This window comes from Triticum urartu, chromosome 3A (genome assembly GCF_056163025.1).
Source record: "Triticum urartu cultivar PI428250 chromosome 3A, HENAU_Tu73, whole genome shotgun sequence".
Taxonomy (NCBI): Eukaryota; Viridiplantae; Streptophyta; class Magnoliopsida; order Poales; family Poaceae; genus Triticum; species Triticum urartu.
Window position 1 is genome coordinate 200942031 of NC_141875.1, and position 14058 is coordinate 200956088.

A 14058-nucleotide genomic window follows, 5' to 3' on the forward strand; every position below is an offset into this window, starting at 1 on the left:
GAGGACTCGGCCAAAGCGATCGACTCCAGCGACGAGGGAGAGAGCAGGGAGGAGGAGGAAAGTGAACAGGTGGCGCCAGAGGTCGGGGCAGATGGCCAGCCTCAGCTCGACCGCGCCTCCAGCAACGAGCCATGCCCGAGCGAGCCGGCTGCTCCAGAGGGCCACCAAGTGGAGACCAACCAGCCGGCCACTCCACGAACCGGCACCACCGACTCCATCGTTCCGCCGAACCCGTCCGCCGCATCCTAGCTGGCAACTTATCTTTGTTTTTACCTGCCTATTTGTCTCAGCAAACTTTGTTAATTTTGCACAATTCCACCCGCGGGGTGTATTTCAAACTTCTGTTGAATGTTGGCCAAGGGCCTTTTGGTATGTAAATATGCTTATCGGGTTCTGTCTTTACTTGCTTTTTGCTCCTTGGCTTTTTTTCTTTGCTGCCCTCCCTAGGCTGCCGTCTGGCTAGCCAAACAGCTGCTCTCTGAACTGTAGTTATGCTGGGAGTCGTCTCTTTTGCGTGCTCGAGGCTTCTGAGCGTCGATCAGGTAGTAGGAGTCATTGCCCAGCACCTTGTTGATGATGAATGGACCTTCCCAAGGGGCTGAGAGCTTGTGCTGTCCGGATGTTCGCTGGATCAGTCGGAGCACAAGGTCTCCCTCTTGGAAGGATCTTGGCTTGACCTTCCGGTTTTAGTATCGGTGAAGGCTCTGCAGGTAGATGGTGGACCGGCTGAGTGCCAACAGCCGGCCCACTTCTAGCAGATCGATGTTGTCTTTCTCGTGCTTCCTTTGCCTACTCTTCGGTGTACATGGTGATTCAAGGGGAGTCGAATTCTATGTCTGTCGGGATGACGGCTTCGGCACCGTAGACAAGGAAGAAAGGTGTGAAGCCGGTTGAATTGTTCGGAGTTGTGCGCAGGCTCCATAGGACGGCCGGCAGCTCATTGAGCCAACCGCCAGTCGAGCGCTCCAGAGGCTCGACCGATCGGGGCTTGATGCCAGACAAAATGAGGCTATTTGCCCGCTCTACCTGGTCGTTTGACTGTGGATGGGCAACAGACGCTAGGACCAATCGGATGCCCTGCGTCGCGTAGAAATGGGCCAAGGTGCCTTTGGCAAAGTTTGTGCCATTGTCGGTGATGATGCTGTGTGGTATGCCATACCGGATGGTGAGGTCAGAGATCAAAGTCACAACAGTCGGACCATTCAACTTCTTAGTTGGCTTTGCTTCTATCCACTTGGTAAATTTGTCCACTGTGTCGAGCAAATGAGTCATGCCGTCGTGCGCCGTCTTGAATGGTCCCACCATGTCCAGGCCCCAAACGGCAAAGGGCCAGGCAATGGGGATGGTCTTGAGTGCGAAAGCCGGCTAATGTGGCTTTGAGCAGAACTTCTGGCACCCTTTGCATTTCTGGACCAATTCTTTGGCATCGTCTGGAGCAGTCGGCCAGAAAAAACCATGGCGAAAAGCTTTGGCCACAAGTGCTCTTGAACTGCGTGGTGACCACACTCGCCTTGATGAATATCTTTGAGGATTGCTTGGCCTTGCTCTAGCTCCACGCAACGCTGATAAACACCAGTGACACTGTGCCTCACAAGTTCTCTGTTGATGATGGTGTACGCTGCTGAGATCTCCTCAGTCGGCAGCTCCTTTTTCACCAGAAAGTTAAGGATGGGCTGGGCCCAGGAAGGTGCTGCAATTTCTTCGACTGCTAGGGTTTCTACTTGCACGAGGGTGGTTGGGCCGGGAGGCGGTGGCTTGGAGTCAGCTGCCGCTTGCTGTGTTGGTGAAGTCCCCGGGCCGACTGCTGCAGTCCCCGAGCCAGGTTTTGAAGTCCCCGGGGTGGGTGCGGCTGCTGCAGTCCCCGGTTCGCTTGCCGAATTCCTCGTGCCGACTGCTGGGGTCCTCAAGTCGGATCCGACTGCTTCAGGAGGAGCCGGCACAAAGATGGAATCCGACTCTGGCGATAGCTTGACAGATGGCTTGATGAGGCGTTGTAGAACGACACCGGTTGGTATTGCTTGCCGGGTGGATCCTATATGCGCCAAGGCGTCAGCTTGCTCATTATCATTTCTTGGCACGTGGAGGAACTCACACCCCTCAAAGTATCCACTGAGTTGCTGAACAAGGAAGCGGTAACTTTCCATGTTTGCATCCTTGGCGTCCCAATCACCTGATGACTGCTGGATCACCAAGTCGGAATCACCATAGCACAGGATCCGGCGAATGCCGAGTTCCTTGGCAAGCCGGATCCCGTGAATGAGTGCTTCGTATTCGGCAACGTTGTTGGAGGCGGCAAAGTGGATTTGTAGCACATATCTGAGCTTGTTGCCTTTGGGAGAGGTGAGGACGATGCCGGCTCCCGAACGAGTGCGCAACTTGGAGCCATCAAAGTGCATCCGCTAATGGGTGGAGTCTAGTGCCGGCGGCTGGTAGTGGGTCTCGGCCCAGTCGACAAGGAAGTCGGCCAGTGCTTGTGACTTGACAGCGGTGCGAGGCTGGTAGTAGATGGTGTAGGGGGCCAAATCTATGGCCCATTTGGCCACTCGGCCCAAAGCATCTCGGCTTCCAATGATCTCGGCAAGAGGAGCACTGCAGACAACCGTGATTGGGTAGTACTTTGCCTTCTTCCTTGCTTTCCACAACTATGATTGTGCTGACCACCCGGCTAGTGGCGACGATGTAGAGGAGCATGGGCTCTTTAGGAGTCGGAGCTGCCAGGACAGGCGGAGTGGTCAACATCTTTTTCAGCTAGAGAAAAGCTTCATCCGCCTTGTCGTTCCACTTGAAAAAAGTGGTCTTCTTCATGAGCTGGTACAGGGGAAGAGCCTTCTCGCCCAACCGACTGATGAAATGGCTGATCGATGCCAAACAACCGGTAATTTTTGCACATCCAGCAGTCGGGTGGGTACCTCCATCCTCTCGATGGCCTTGATCTTCACAGGGTTGCATTCTATGCTGCGCTCTGAGACCAGGAAGCCAAGAAGCTGGCCGACTGGTACTCCGAAGACACATTTCTCTGGGTTGAGCTTGATCTGAAATCAACGCAAGTTTTCAAAGGTCTGCTTGAGGTCTTCTAACAACATTTCACGCTTCTCCGTATGCACCACAACATCGCCCACATAGACGTGGGCGTTTCTGCCGAGTTGCTTGAGGAGACAGTTCTGCATTCAACGCTGAAACGTGGCGCTAGCATTCCTCAAGCCGAATGTCATGGTCAGGTAACAGAAGGCTCTGAATGGTGTGATGAAGGCGGTCTTCAGCCTGTTGGCCGGGTTTAACTTTATCTGGTGATACCCTGAGTATGCATCCAAAAAGCTCAACAGCTCGCATCCGGCTATGGAGTCAATCACTTGGTCGGTTCTGGGCAGAGCAAATGGATCTTTGGGGCATGCTTTGTTGAGGCTGGTATAATCAATACACATGCGCCACTTCTTGTTCTTCTTCAGCAATAGGACTGGGTTGGCTAACCGTTCTGGAAAGAACACTTCCATGATGAAGCCGGCTGCTAGGAGTCGGGCTATCTCTTCTCCAACAACTCTTCTCTTCTCTTCCGACAGGTGGCGCAAGGGTTGCCTGACTGTCTTGGCATCAGACCGTACATGTAGCTTGTGCTCGGCGAATTCTGTCTGAACTCCTGGCATGTCCTTGGGAGACCATGCAAAGATGTCCCGATTCTCATGGAGGAAATCGATGAGCTCGCCTTCCTATTTGCTGTCAAGGTTTGCACCTATGAGTGCGTGCCTCTCCGGGTGCTCCGGGTCCAAGGGTACCTTCTTGGTTTCTTTGGCCAGCTTGAACGAGCCCTCAGCTTCCGACTCCTTAGGGTCGGGCGACATTTCCGGCTGCTTGCCTGCCATTGCCACAACCCGGTCAAGGGCCGCTTCTCAGCAGCGATCACGAGGGACTCGGCTAACCGGCTGTTTTCCGCGGTGCAAGCAGACAACTTCTTGTAGTCTCCTGCTATGGTCAGGATTCCCTTGGAGCTCTGCATCTTCATCTTTAGCTAAGCATAGTGGGGGACCACCATGAACTTGGCCAGGGCAGGCCGGCCAAGCAATGCATGATAGGGGCTCTCAAGGTCCACCACCTCTTACCAGACTAGCTCTCGGCGAAAGTGCTCTTTGTCTCCGAAGAGGACGTCAATTTGAGTCTTGCCGATTGGTGAGTAGGAAAGGCCTGGAACTATGCCATGGAAAACAGTCCAGCTAGGCAGAAGATGTCTCTACTTGATTCCCAATTTCTCCATGGTATCTTTGTACAGGATGTTGATGCTGCTGCCGCCATCTATCAGAACTCAGGAGAAGCGAGCGGCTCGCCTCTCCGTGGCAAAGGTGGCATCCAACACTAGAGCATAAGAGCCGGGATTGGGCATCACCTCTCGGTGGTCGGCTCTGCTCCAGCTGATGGGCTTCTCCGACGAATCCATGAAATCGGGTGTCTCTGATGCTACTGCATTTACTTCTTGTCGCCGCTGCCGTCTGCTGTGACTATCATCTGCCACGCTGGTGAACACGACATAATCTCCATGCTCTTTAGGGTATTCATCTTGTATGGTGCCGACTAGCCGAACCGCAGCCTGCTGTTGAGGAGGAGGCTGCGGGCCGGCAGGCGGAGGAGGCGGGAGCCCATCGCCCTTGGCGATCCGGCTGAGCCAGTGGCATTTCCGAGTGGTATGGTTGGACGGCTTTGCTCCGTTGTGGAATTTGCAGGGCGCATCGAGAGTCTGCTCGTACGAGAAGGCGGGCAACCAGTTGGTCTTGCCACCCTTCTGACGCTTGGGAGGAGGCTGCCCTTCTGGCTTTCGATCATCGACTGTTGCCACTTGCCGGCTGGCGGAAGCCGACAGCGTGGTCTTTCGCTTGTTGTTGTTCGGCTGCTGGCGCCGACTAGTACCGCTAGCTAGAGTCCGAGGAGCTTGAGGAGCCACTTGGCCAAACGTGTCAACTTTGATTTCGGCCTTCATGGAGGAGTCGGCCGTAGCGTACTTGTCTGCTACGATCAGTAGTTTGTGAAGGGTCGCTGGCTCGTCACAGAGAAGTTTGTGTTTGAGGAGGGTGCCCTCTCGGCACCCGGCAGTGAAGTACTTCATGGTGTGCAGCTCGTGCACGCCCTCGCAAGAGTTGCGCAGCTCAGCCCAATGCGTGAGGTAGTCACGAGTAGACTTGTTGGGTCCTTGGACGCACAAGGAGAGCTGACGAGGCTTGGGTGGGCGCTTGTAGGTGCAGGTGAAGTTGTGGACGAATACTTTGGTGAAGTCAACCCAGTTGTTGACGCTCCGGGGCTTCAGGCTGTTTAGCCACGTCCAGGCCATGCCCTGGAGCATGAGTGGAACGTACTTCACGGCAAGGCGCTTGTTGCCGTTGGCGATACTGACGGCCGTTGAGTAGTCGACCAGCCAGTCCTCCGGCTTCACGGAGCCGGTGTACTTGGGTGTATCCCTTGGGAGCGTGAACCCTTTGGGAAAGGGCTCATCTCGGATGCGGGTGCCAAAACAAGGCCGACCCAGCTCATCTTCTTCTTCTAGCGCCAGGGATCGGTTGAGGCGGTCGTTCCGGTGGTGGGCGTCGTTCTCTTCGACGCCTTCTCGATGGCCGAGGTGGTCGCCGAGTGTCGGGTGGTCGATGGGCGGAGGGCTGAAGCACCTTTCCCTATGGGGAGGGAAAGGTGGACAGTTGTCTCGCCGCCGCACAGTTCTTGGGCGGCCATCTTGGTCGCACTCGATGGTGATGCGAGTCCGGCTGCGGCTAGCAGCCGGCTCCTTGTTTCTTCCATCGCAGATGTCACCAGTCGGCGTCCAGGATGTCGCGCCTTGGTCTTGGCAAGGAGGCGGATCGTCGTTTCGTCAGTTGGGCGCTTCAGCGCGGCAACCGACTTCTTGATGTGCAGCAGCAACGTCAAGGAGCTGCTGAACTCGCTCCATCATGTGGCGGCACTCGTCGCCCTCGAGCTTGTCTAGCTCGTCTGCTGCCGCCTGAGCAGCTCGTATATTCTCTGCAGGCGTGGCGTAGACGGGACGGTCTGTCCCGAACATACTAGCGATGGTCGCGCCACACTGCCGGTTTGGGCTAATGCGGCTAGGCCCACCAGGAGCCGACGTGCCATCGACGGCATAGTCCATCTCCCGTTGGTAGGCCTCCAAAAGGCGTCTCAAGCTTGCCAGCCGGTTGGCGCTCTCGACGAGATGGAGGCGTGCTTCCAGCGTCTCGGCATCGGCGTCTTCCGGGATGGGTGCAGTCAAGTCTTGCATTGCCGCCTGCAACGGATCCTGGCCACCCTCGCAAGAGTGTTCACCATGGCTGATGACAAGCACCTCTGTCACGGTGCTGCCGCCGCTGTCTACGCGAGGTGGCGGTTCGTCATAGACCAACACGTTGGTGGGGAACGCGTCAAGCGACGCCGTGTCGGAGTCGACCAACATCGGGTCGGTGGAGCCAACCGACTCCAAGTCGGCAGTAGGCTCGCCGGGGACGTGGAACTGGTCGAGGAGGCTCACGAGGCTCTCGGGGCCTTCTGTGCCCGCATCGGACGTGGGCTCGTCGGAGAGGCACATCTCGCCAACAAAGTCGGCGAGGCAGCTCGCCGCACAGGCGACCTCCACGCCGTGCAGCACGTCGGCGCAGACGCCGTCCGGTGTGCTGGCGTCCAGAACAGATCTCCGGGAGACGGTGCACCTCGCCGCATGGTGGGCGCCAAATGTGGGGGTTGGGTGCGACATATGCCAATGGATGGCTTATCATGGTGGGAGCGAGTAGAACATCGCCGGTGCCTGGAAGCGGGATGAGGCGTAGACATGAACGCTGGCGTACTTTACCCAGGTTCGGGGCTCTCCTAGGAGATAACACCCCTAGTCCTGCTCTGCGGGGTCTCCGCATGATAACTAAGGCACTGGTGAGTACAATTGTGCTCCTCGAGCTGTCGCTAGAGGTAGAAGAAGGCAGGGCTAGCTCTCCTCTCCCCCTAGGTCTTAGTCTAATCCTAACAGGTTCGAACCCTTTACATGGGTGCCCTAGGGGGCTTATATAGACCTACCTCCAGGGGTACAATGGTAATCTGGCCGGGTGTAGGACCCGATTGTCAGTTTCTCTAGTTGCCAGCTTCTTTGTCGGCTGCTGGGGCCCGCCGCCTGGTCTGGTACGGAGCCGACAGGCCGCTCCTGCTGTCGGTGTCAAAACCGGCGGATCTCGGGTAGGGGGTCCCGAACTGTGTGTGTAGGATCGATGGTAACAGGAGACGGGGGACACGATGTTTACCCAAGTTCGGGCCCTCTCTATGGAGGTAAAACCCTACGTCCTACTTGATTGATATTGATGAATATGTGGTGTCCTTTCCGGACTATCCCCTTCGGTTTATATAGACACCGAGGGGATCTAGGGTTTACATGGAGTCGGTTACATAAAAAGGAATCTTTGGTCGCCAAGCTTGCCTTCCACGCTAAGTAGAGTCCAATCCGGACACGGTGCAGTCTTCGGTCTTCATGTCTTCACAGCCCATCAGTCCAGCCCAAAGGATAATAGGCCGGACGCCCGAGGACCCCTTAGTCCAGGACTCCCTCAGTAGCCCCTGAACCTGGCTTTCAATGACGAGGAGTCCAGCTTGCAAATTGTCTTCGGAATTGCAAGGCGGGTTCCCCTTTTCTCTGAACTCCAAGATAGTCTTCGGTTGCAATGATAGTATCCTAACCTGTAACGCACACCATACACAACTACACAACTGCAGAGAGAATATATTTTTTGCAAAAATCTAATGTGTTGACAGCTTTTTCCCAACACGACATCACGTCTGTTCGATTATAATTTCGAACCATTTTTCTTCTACCGTCCCGCGCTTCGAGACACGGTTGCTATTGGTACGTCTTGTCGAAACAGAGATCGTGCCCACCCATTATTGGAGGATTCTCATCAATGCGGGCGTGGGTGACCCAACCATGCCATTTTGCACAGCTCTTGGGAATAGGAGAGTTCAAGGCGAGTGGGGAGGCGCTTGATATTCGCGGCCTTTATAAGGGGATAAGGACACTCTTCCTTTACCCACACCCTTCTTCATCTTCAGTCCTTCCGTCCTTGAGCTGTAGCACCCAAGTTTTTAGCTTTTCTTCGTTCAAGAAGGCACTCCAATCATGTACGGATCCGGAGCTGGAGGCAAGTGGATGGCCTCTTCCGTTAAGGAGAACAACATCACGGAGCTCCGGGAGGCCGACTATCTAGCCAAGGAGATTGCTCACCGACTCCCAACAAAAGGGCAGATCGTCCCTACCCCCGATCCCCACGAGAGGGTTGTGTTTCTCACACACTTCGTCCGTAGGCTGGGATTCCCTCTTCATCCATTTGTCCATGGATTGATGTTTTACTATGGGATGGACTTCCACGATCTGGCCCCCAACTTTATCCTCAATATCTCCGCATTCATAGTTGTGTGCGAAGCCTTCCTCCGCATCCCACCTCACTTTGGCCTATGGCTGAAGTCTTTTAATGTAAAGCCAAAGGTGGTGCACGGCCAACAGGCCGAGTGCAGAGGTGCCATGGTGGGCAAGATGCCCAATACCACCTGGCTCGAAGGCTCCTTCGTAGAGACGGTGAAGGGATGGCAATCAGGGTGGTTCTATATCACCGAGCTGCGCGACACCAACTGGGCGTCGGCTCCTGAATTCCGATCTAGAGTCCCGATGCGGCTTACCTCCTGGCAAGAGAAGGGCCTAACCTGGGGATCTTTGGAAGAGATCACGGGGCTCCAAACGTGCCTATAGAATATGATAACCCGGAAGATCAAGCTCGTCGATGTGATCCAGGTCATGCTTGTACGCCGGATCCTTCCATGTCAGCGCCGGACCTGTTATTTGTGGGAGTTCAATTTGGCCGAGCACCAGACGCTCCTAAGGCTTTTTCGGCATGATGCACGAAGATATCTGGAAGGTGCTCTTTAAGGGCAGCGAGACGCCGCCATCATTGAACAAGGATCGCCGGCTCAACTTTAAGCGCCAGGCCAATTCGGTAAGTCACTAAGGTACAATCTTTAAGGACACACTTCGAGGAAGGATACTAAGCCTTCTTGTCAATTTCTTTTTCAGGCCTGGGTCGACCTAGCGGGACGGATTAATACTCTGGCTCCCTTTCCCGAAGACGAAGAAACCCCACTCCTTACGAAGATGCTATTTCCGGCACCTTACGACGTGCCGGAGAAGAAGGTCAAAACCACGGCCAAGGGGACCAGGACTGTGCTTCTCCGAAGGAGCACCTTGGTCATCTCGTCTGACGATGAGACAAACCCCTCAGCCGCCGATGATGACGACAAGGAGGGAGTCGACTCCCCTCCTGCGAGAGGAAGGGAGAAAAGGGAGGCCTCCACGAGTTTGGAGGCGGAGGTGCCCAAGATGGGGAGAGGCTCCCTCGCGGATAACTCCACGTGGGATGTTGATAGCAGTTCGGAGCGACCTCATCGGACCAAGCCCCGGACCACCTCGTGAGTACCAGAATCAAAAACATCTGGCCTTCTCGGTTTGTAATATTGACATGTCTTAAACCTTGTCATTGCAGTCCGGCACGCGATGGCTCCCCGTGATCCTCGACAGATGATTCATTGGGCTCGAAGGAGATGGATCGCATGTCTCCGCCACCTACTCGCTCCATCTCACCCGAGGGTGATGACGAGGTGGTGTCCAAAAAGACCTTCCCAGGCCGGGGGAGATTCCGGAGACCATTGGGGCAACGTCCAAGGGTGACTCCTCGGCCACCGGACATACGGGGAAAAAAGTCCCCACGGGGACTGGTGGCGGGGCCCGAGTTCCCTTCGGGCCTCCGCCGGATGCCATTTCGGAGATCTACATTGCTACAGGGTCCAACGAACGGCATTCCCCCCAAGGAGGGAATGTGCCTATTCCACTGGTGACCTCTGTCCAACCAGAGGCACCGGATAATCTGCTGGAGGCACTACGAGGCGCCTCTATCGTGGATGAGCATCGTGTTCTTATGGACACGGTAATAGAGAAGGTTCGGTTTGTCAAAAGTGGACTGACCGAAGCCTGCACCAGCCTTCTAACGGGTTTGAGGTGAGTAATGTGATTGTAGGAAAAATATCACCGTATAGACAGTAGCCCCTGATGCTCTGTTTGGTGTTCGGGAGGAAAAGCCAAACAGAGGATCGTGAATAAATATCGCAGGAGTCTAACATGAGTTGTCTATGTGAATAAGCAGGTATCGCTGCAGGCTCTCATGCTGTGGAGGTTTCTGGAATGAAGCAGAAACTGGAGCGCGCCAAGGAGGAGCTCGGCCTCGTGAAGAAGCAGCTGGAAGATATCCATGGTATCCAATAACCTATGGGTATATTTCGAAAAAATAAGCAGTCCAGCCGGACTAAAGTGTCATAAACTTTATTAGTGGCTACGATCGAGGTGCCGGCACTTAAGACGGTGTTAGCCGAGGCCGATGACAAAGCGGCCAAGGAACACGCCACGTGGGAGAAGCACGAGGCCTAGGTTGGCGAGGCGCAGCAACAGCTCCAGGACGTGATCGAGAGATTTGAGTCCATGGAGCGCGATTGTAAGGCACAGGAGTCCGAACTTGCGAAGGCCTGCCGGAGCGCACAGGATGCACGAGCCGAAGCCTAGGACGCTCTCCAGGACATTCTGGCGGCCAAGAAGATTACGGCGGGTAAATCTTTCGGCCTGCATAGCAAGTGTGTGTAAGAAACGTTCCTTGTACTTATCCGAATTTGGGATTTCCAGGGGCGTTTACGGATCTTCCGCGCAGTATATCAGATGCTACTGAGTATTACAGAGTCGTAGAAGGGATGTCTATGGAGAAGCTATTCTGGTCCCAGTATCTTGGACCCGAACATCCGTTGCCCTTCATCGACCAGCTGAAGCAGTTGGTCGAGCTGCACAAGTCGGCGGAGCTAGCCATGAAGGACCTGATAATCCGGCTGTGGCCTGCCGAGCGTGTGCCTAGCAGCTATTTCGGACTTGTAAAGCGGCTTGTTAATGCATGTCCACGGCTTGAAACCGTGAAGCGGTCAGTCTGCATTGAAGGTGCGTGTATGGCCTTTGCCCGCGTCAAGACGCATTGGGCAAAGCTGGATGCCAAGAAGCTGATGACTGAGGGACTACCGGAGGGCAAGGAGCATCGTCGACCCGAGCTCTATTTTGTCGAAGTCTTGGAAGGGTCCCGCCTTGTGGTGGAACAATGTTCGAAGGATATCATTTTCCCATGCGAACATTTGTATTATATTGTCCTGTAATATGGAGCAGTCATGTTATGTATTATAATGCTTATGATTTACATTTTACCTCATGTGCGGCCGTTTATGAAATCTGAGGGTTGACCAGTCGTCGGCTTCTGCCCCTACGTAGATAGTACGGGGGTGTTCGGGATAAATCTAAACACTCTTTACTCCACTTTTTATTGTCGTAGTGTTGGGTGTAATGAAGCCCCTGGTGCAGTAATATGTACCATGGTGTACGTGTGCAATAAGTAATATGTACAAAGGTGAGAAAACAGGAAAATTAGGTAATAAGCTGACGCCACCATTCATTCACCATTGTTATGATATTGGTACGTCGAGGCGTACTTTGTGCAAATAATGCGATAAGCAAGTAAAGCTATTTATCATGCCGTAACCAAGGGCGGGCTGCGTGCGGTTATGTAAAACAAGTATGGCGATCGTTAATAGAGACCACCTAGGGGTTCCTTTGTATGCCAGAGCTCCTTGCCTCCATGGTGTGTTCTGCCAATGAGTCGTCCGCATAGACCTCGAAAAGAGAAAAAACCCGTAATAAAAAGAAAAAGTAAAGGCGTGTGAATCCTGGTGTCAGTCAAGCCGTACAGTGGATTGCGGACAAGTTATGCCTCCATCGATTCCCATGGTGTTTTGAGTGCGTAATTTATGTACGCGTGGTATTGGTGCCATTGCCTAATCGGGGCTGGGACGGAGGCCATATTGCTAATTCGGCTCTTGTCGAGCCGAGTTGTCCTGCTGCAGTGTGGTCCGGACCCTCTTGATGATGTCCAGGGGCTCGGCAGCCGGATTATAATGCTACTTGAGAAGGCTGCTTTGTACCTCTGCTGCTAGGGCGGCAGTGTGCTCTTCTGTACGGAGGGAGTGTTCCGTGTTTCCATTTACTGTAATGATGCCACATGGGTCGGGCATCTTGAGCTTGAGATAAGCATAATGTGGTACCGCATTGAATCTAGCGAATGCGGTTCGTCCAAGCAGTGCATGATAGCCGCTGTGAAATGGGACGATATCGAAGATTAGTTCTTCGCTTCAGTAGTTATCCGGGGAATTGAAGACCACCTCCAGCGTGAGCGAGCCCGTACAACGGGCCTCTACGCCTGGTATGACTCCTTTAAAGGTAGTTATGGTGGGCTTGATTCGTGAGGGATTAATGCCCATCTTGCATACTGTATCCTGATAGAGAAGGTTGAGGATGCTACCACTATCCATTAGGACTCATGTCATGTGAAATCCGTTGATGATTGGGTTGAGTACCAATGCGGCCGAACCGCCATGACGGGTGCTAGTTGGATGATCATGACGATCAATGGTGATCGGGACTGATGACCATGGGTTGAATATTGGGGCGACTGGCTCTACCGCATAAACGTCCCTGAGTGCGCGCTTGCGCTCCCTTTTGGGGATGTGCACTACAAAAAAAGACACATCCGTGACATTTTGGGCCGAACAAAAAAAAATTCTATCATACATATGACACTTCTATGATGATAATTGTGACAAAACCCGGTATCATCATAGATGTGGTGGGCTCCTACTTCTATGACAAAAAATCATGACAGAAAATGGTCTTTTCGTCCTTGGCGGGTCGGAGACGCAGCTGCATGACATTCTTTGGGCCGTCCATGACGGAAAAAACCGTGGTAGAAGCGAGGGGGAGGAAAATTTTGGGGAGTTCCCGGTTATGGTGGGCGGTCGGGGGCCGAGCGATGCACGTTTCTCTCATACACGTACGCGCGTGTGTGCGAGGCGTTGGCTCTAAATGAACCCGAGCAAGGCGTTGGGCTCTAACTGAACCCGAGCAATTGCACTGCAGTCTACACGTTACTGAACCCGAGCGATCGATCGATGGCTGTTAACTGAACCCGATCGAGCGATTCCTTCGCTACTGCTGCTAACTGAAGCCGATCGATGGGATGAATAATGAGCGTTGCGGGGGGGCTTGGATGAACAGTGAGCGGTGGCGTTGCCTCTGGATGAACAGGACCCCGTGGTGTGCTGGAGGGCTGGTTGAACAGTAGACGGTGGAGGGGTGCCCGTGGCGGGGTGGTTGAATAGGACCCCGTGGTGTGGAGGGCTGGATGAACAGTAGACGGTGGAGGGGTGGTTGAACAGTAGCCGGTGGAGTAGCGCGCGGTGGAGGCTGGATGAACAGGAGCCCGTGGAGGCTGGAGGAGGTCAACGGTGGAGATGAACAGTATCACGTGGAGTCCCGTTTTGCGGTACACCACACCGCTCCCGATGAACAGGATCCCCGTTTCGACCGTAGGAGGTCCATTTCCTCCGTTTTGCAGTACGCCACACCCCTCCTGATCAACAGGACCCCCATTTTCGACAGTAGGAGGTCTGTTTCCTCCATTTTGCGGTACGCCACACCCCTCCCGATGAACAGGATCCCATTTCGAACGTGGCCAGTCAAACACAAGGCCGTTTCCTCCGTTCTGTGGTACGCCAGGCCTCGATTCCATCGCATGTTCCGTCCAAGCCCTCCAGATGAACACGACGCATTCCGTTGCCTCCCCATGAACACGAGGCATTCTGTTGCCTCCCCATGAACATGACGACGACGCTGTTTCTCCGTTCCGACCCAGCCATGTACACGAGCCCTCGCCGTATGTATGCGCGAGTAGGCGTTCGAGACCCCGCCCGTATGTACACATACGTGGCCGTATTTTCCTTCTTGCACCCTGACCGCTGTACGTACGTGTACATGCTACGTGCGCGCCTCTACTATGAAACGTGCGCGCCTCTACATCTACCAGTATATATGTACGTACACTTTCGTGACCAGAATGACAACGCTACATATGCTTCGACCAGGTGGGTCCCGACTGT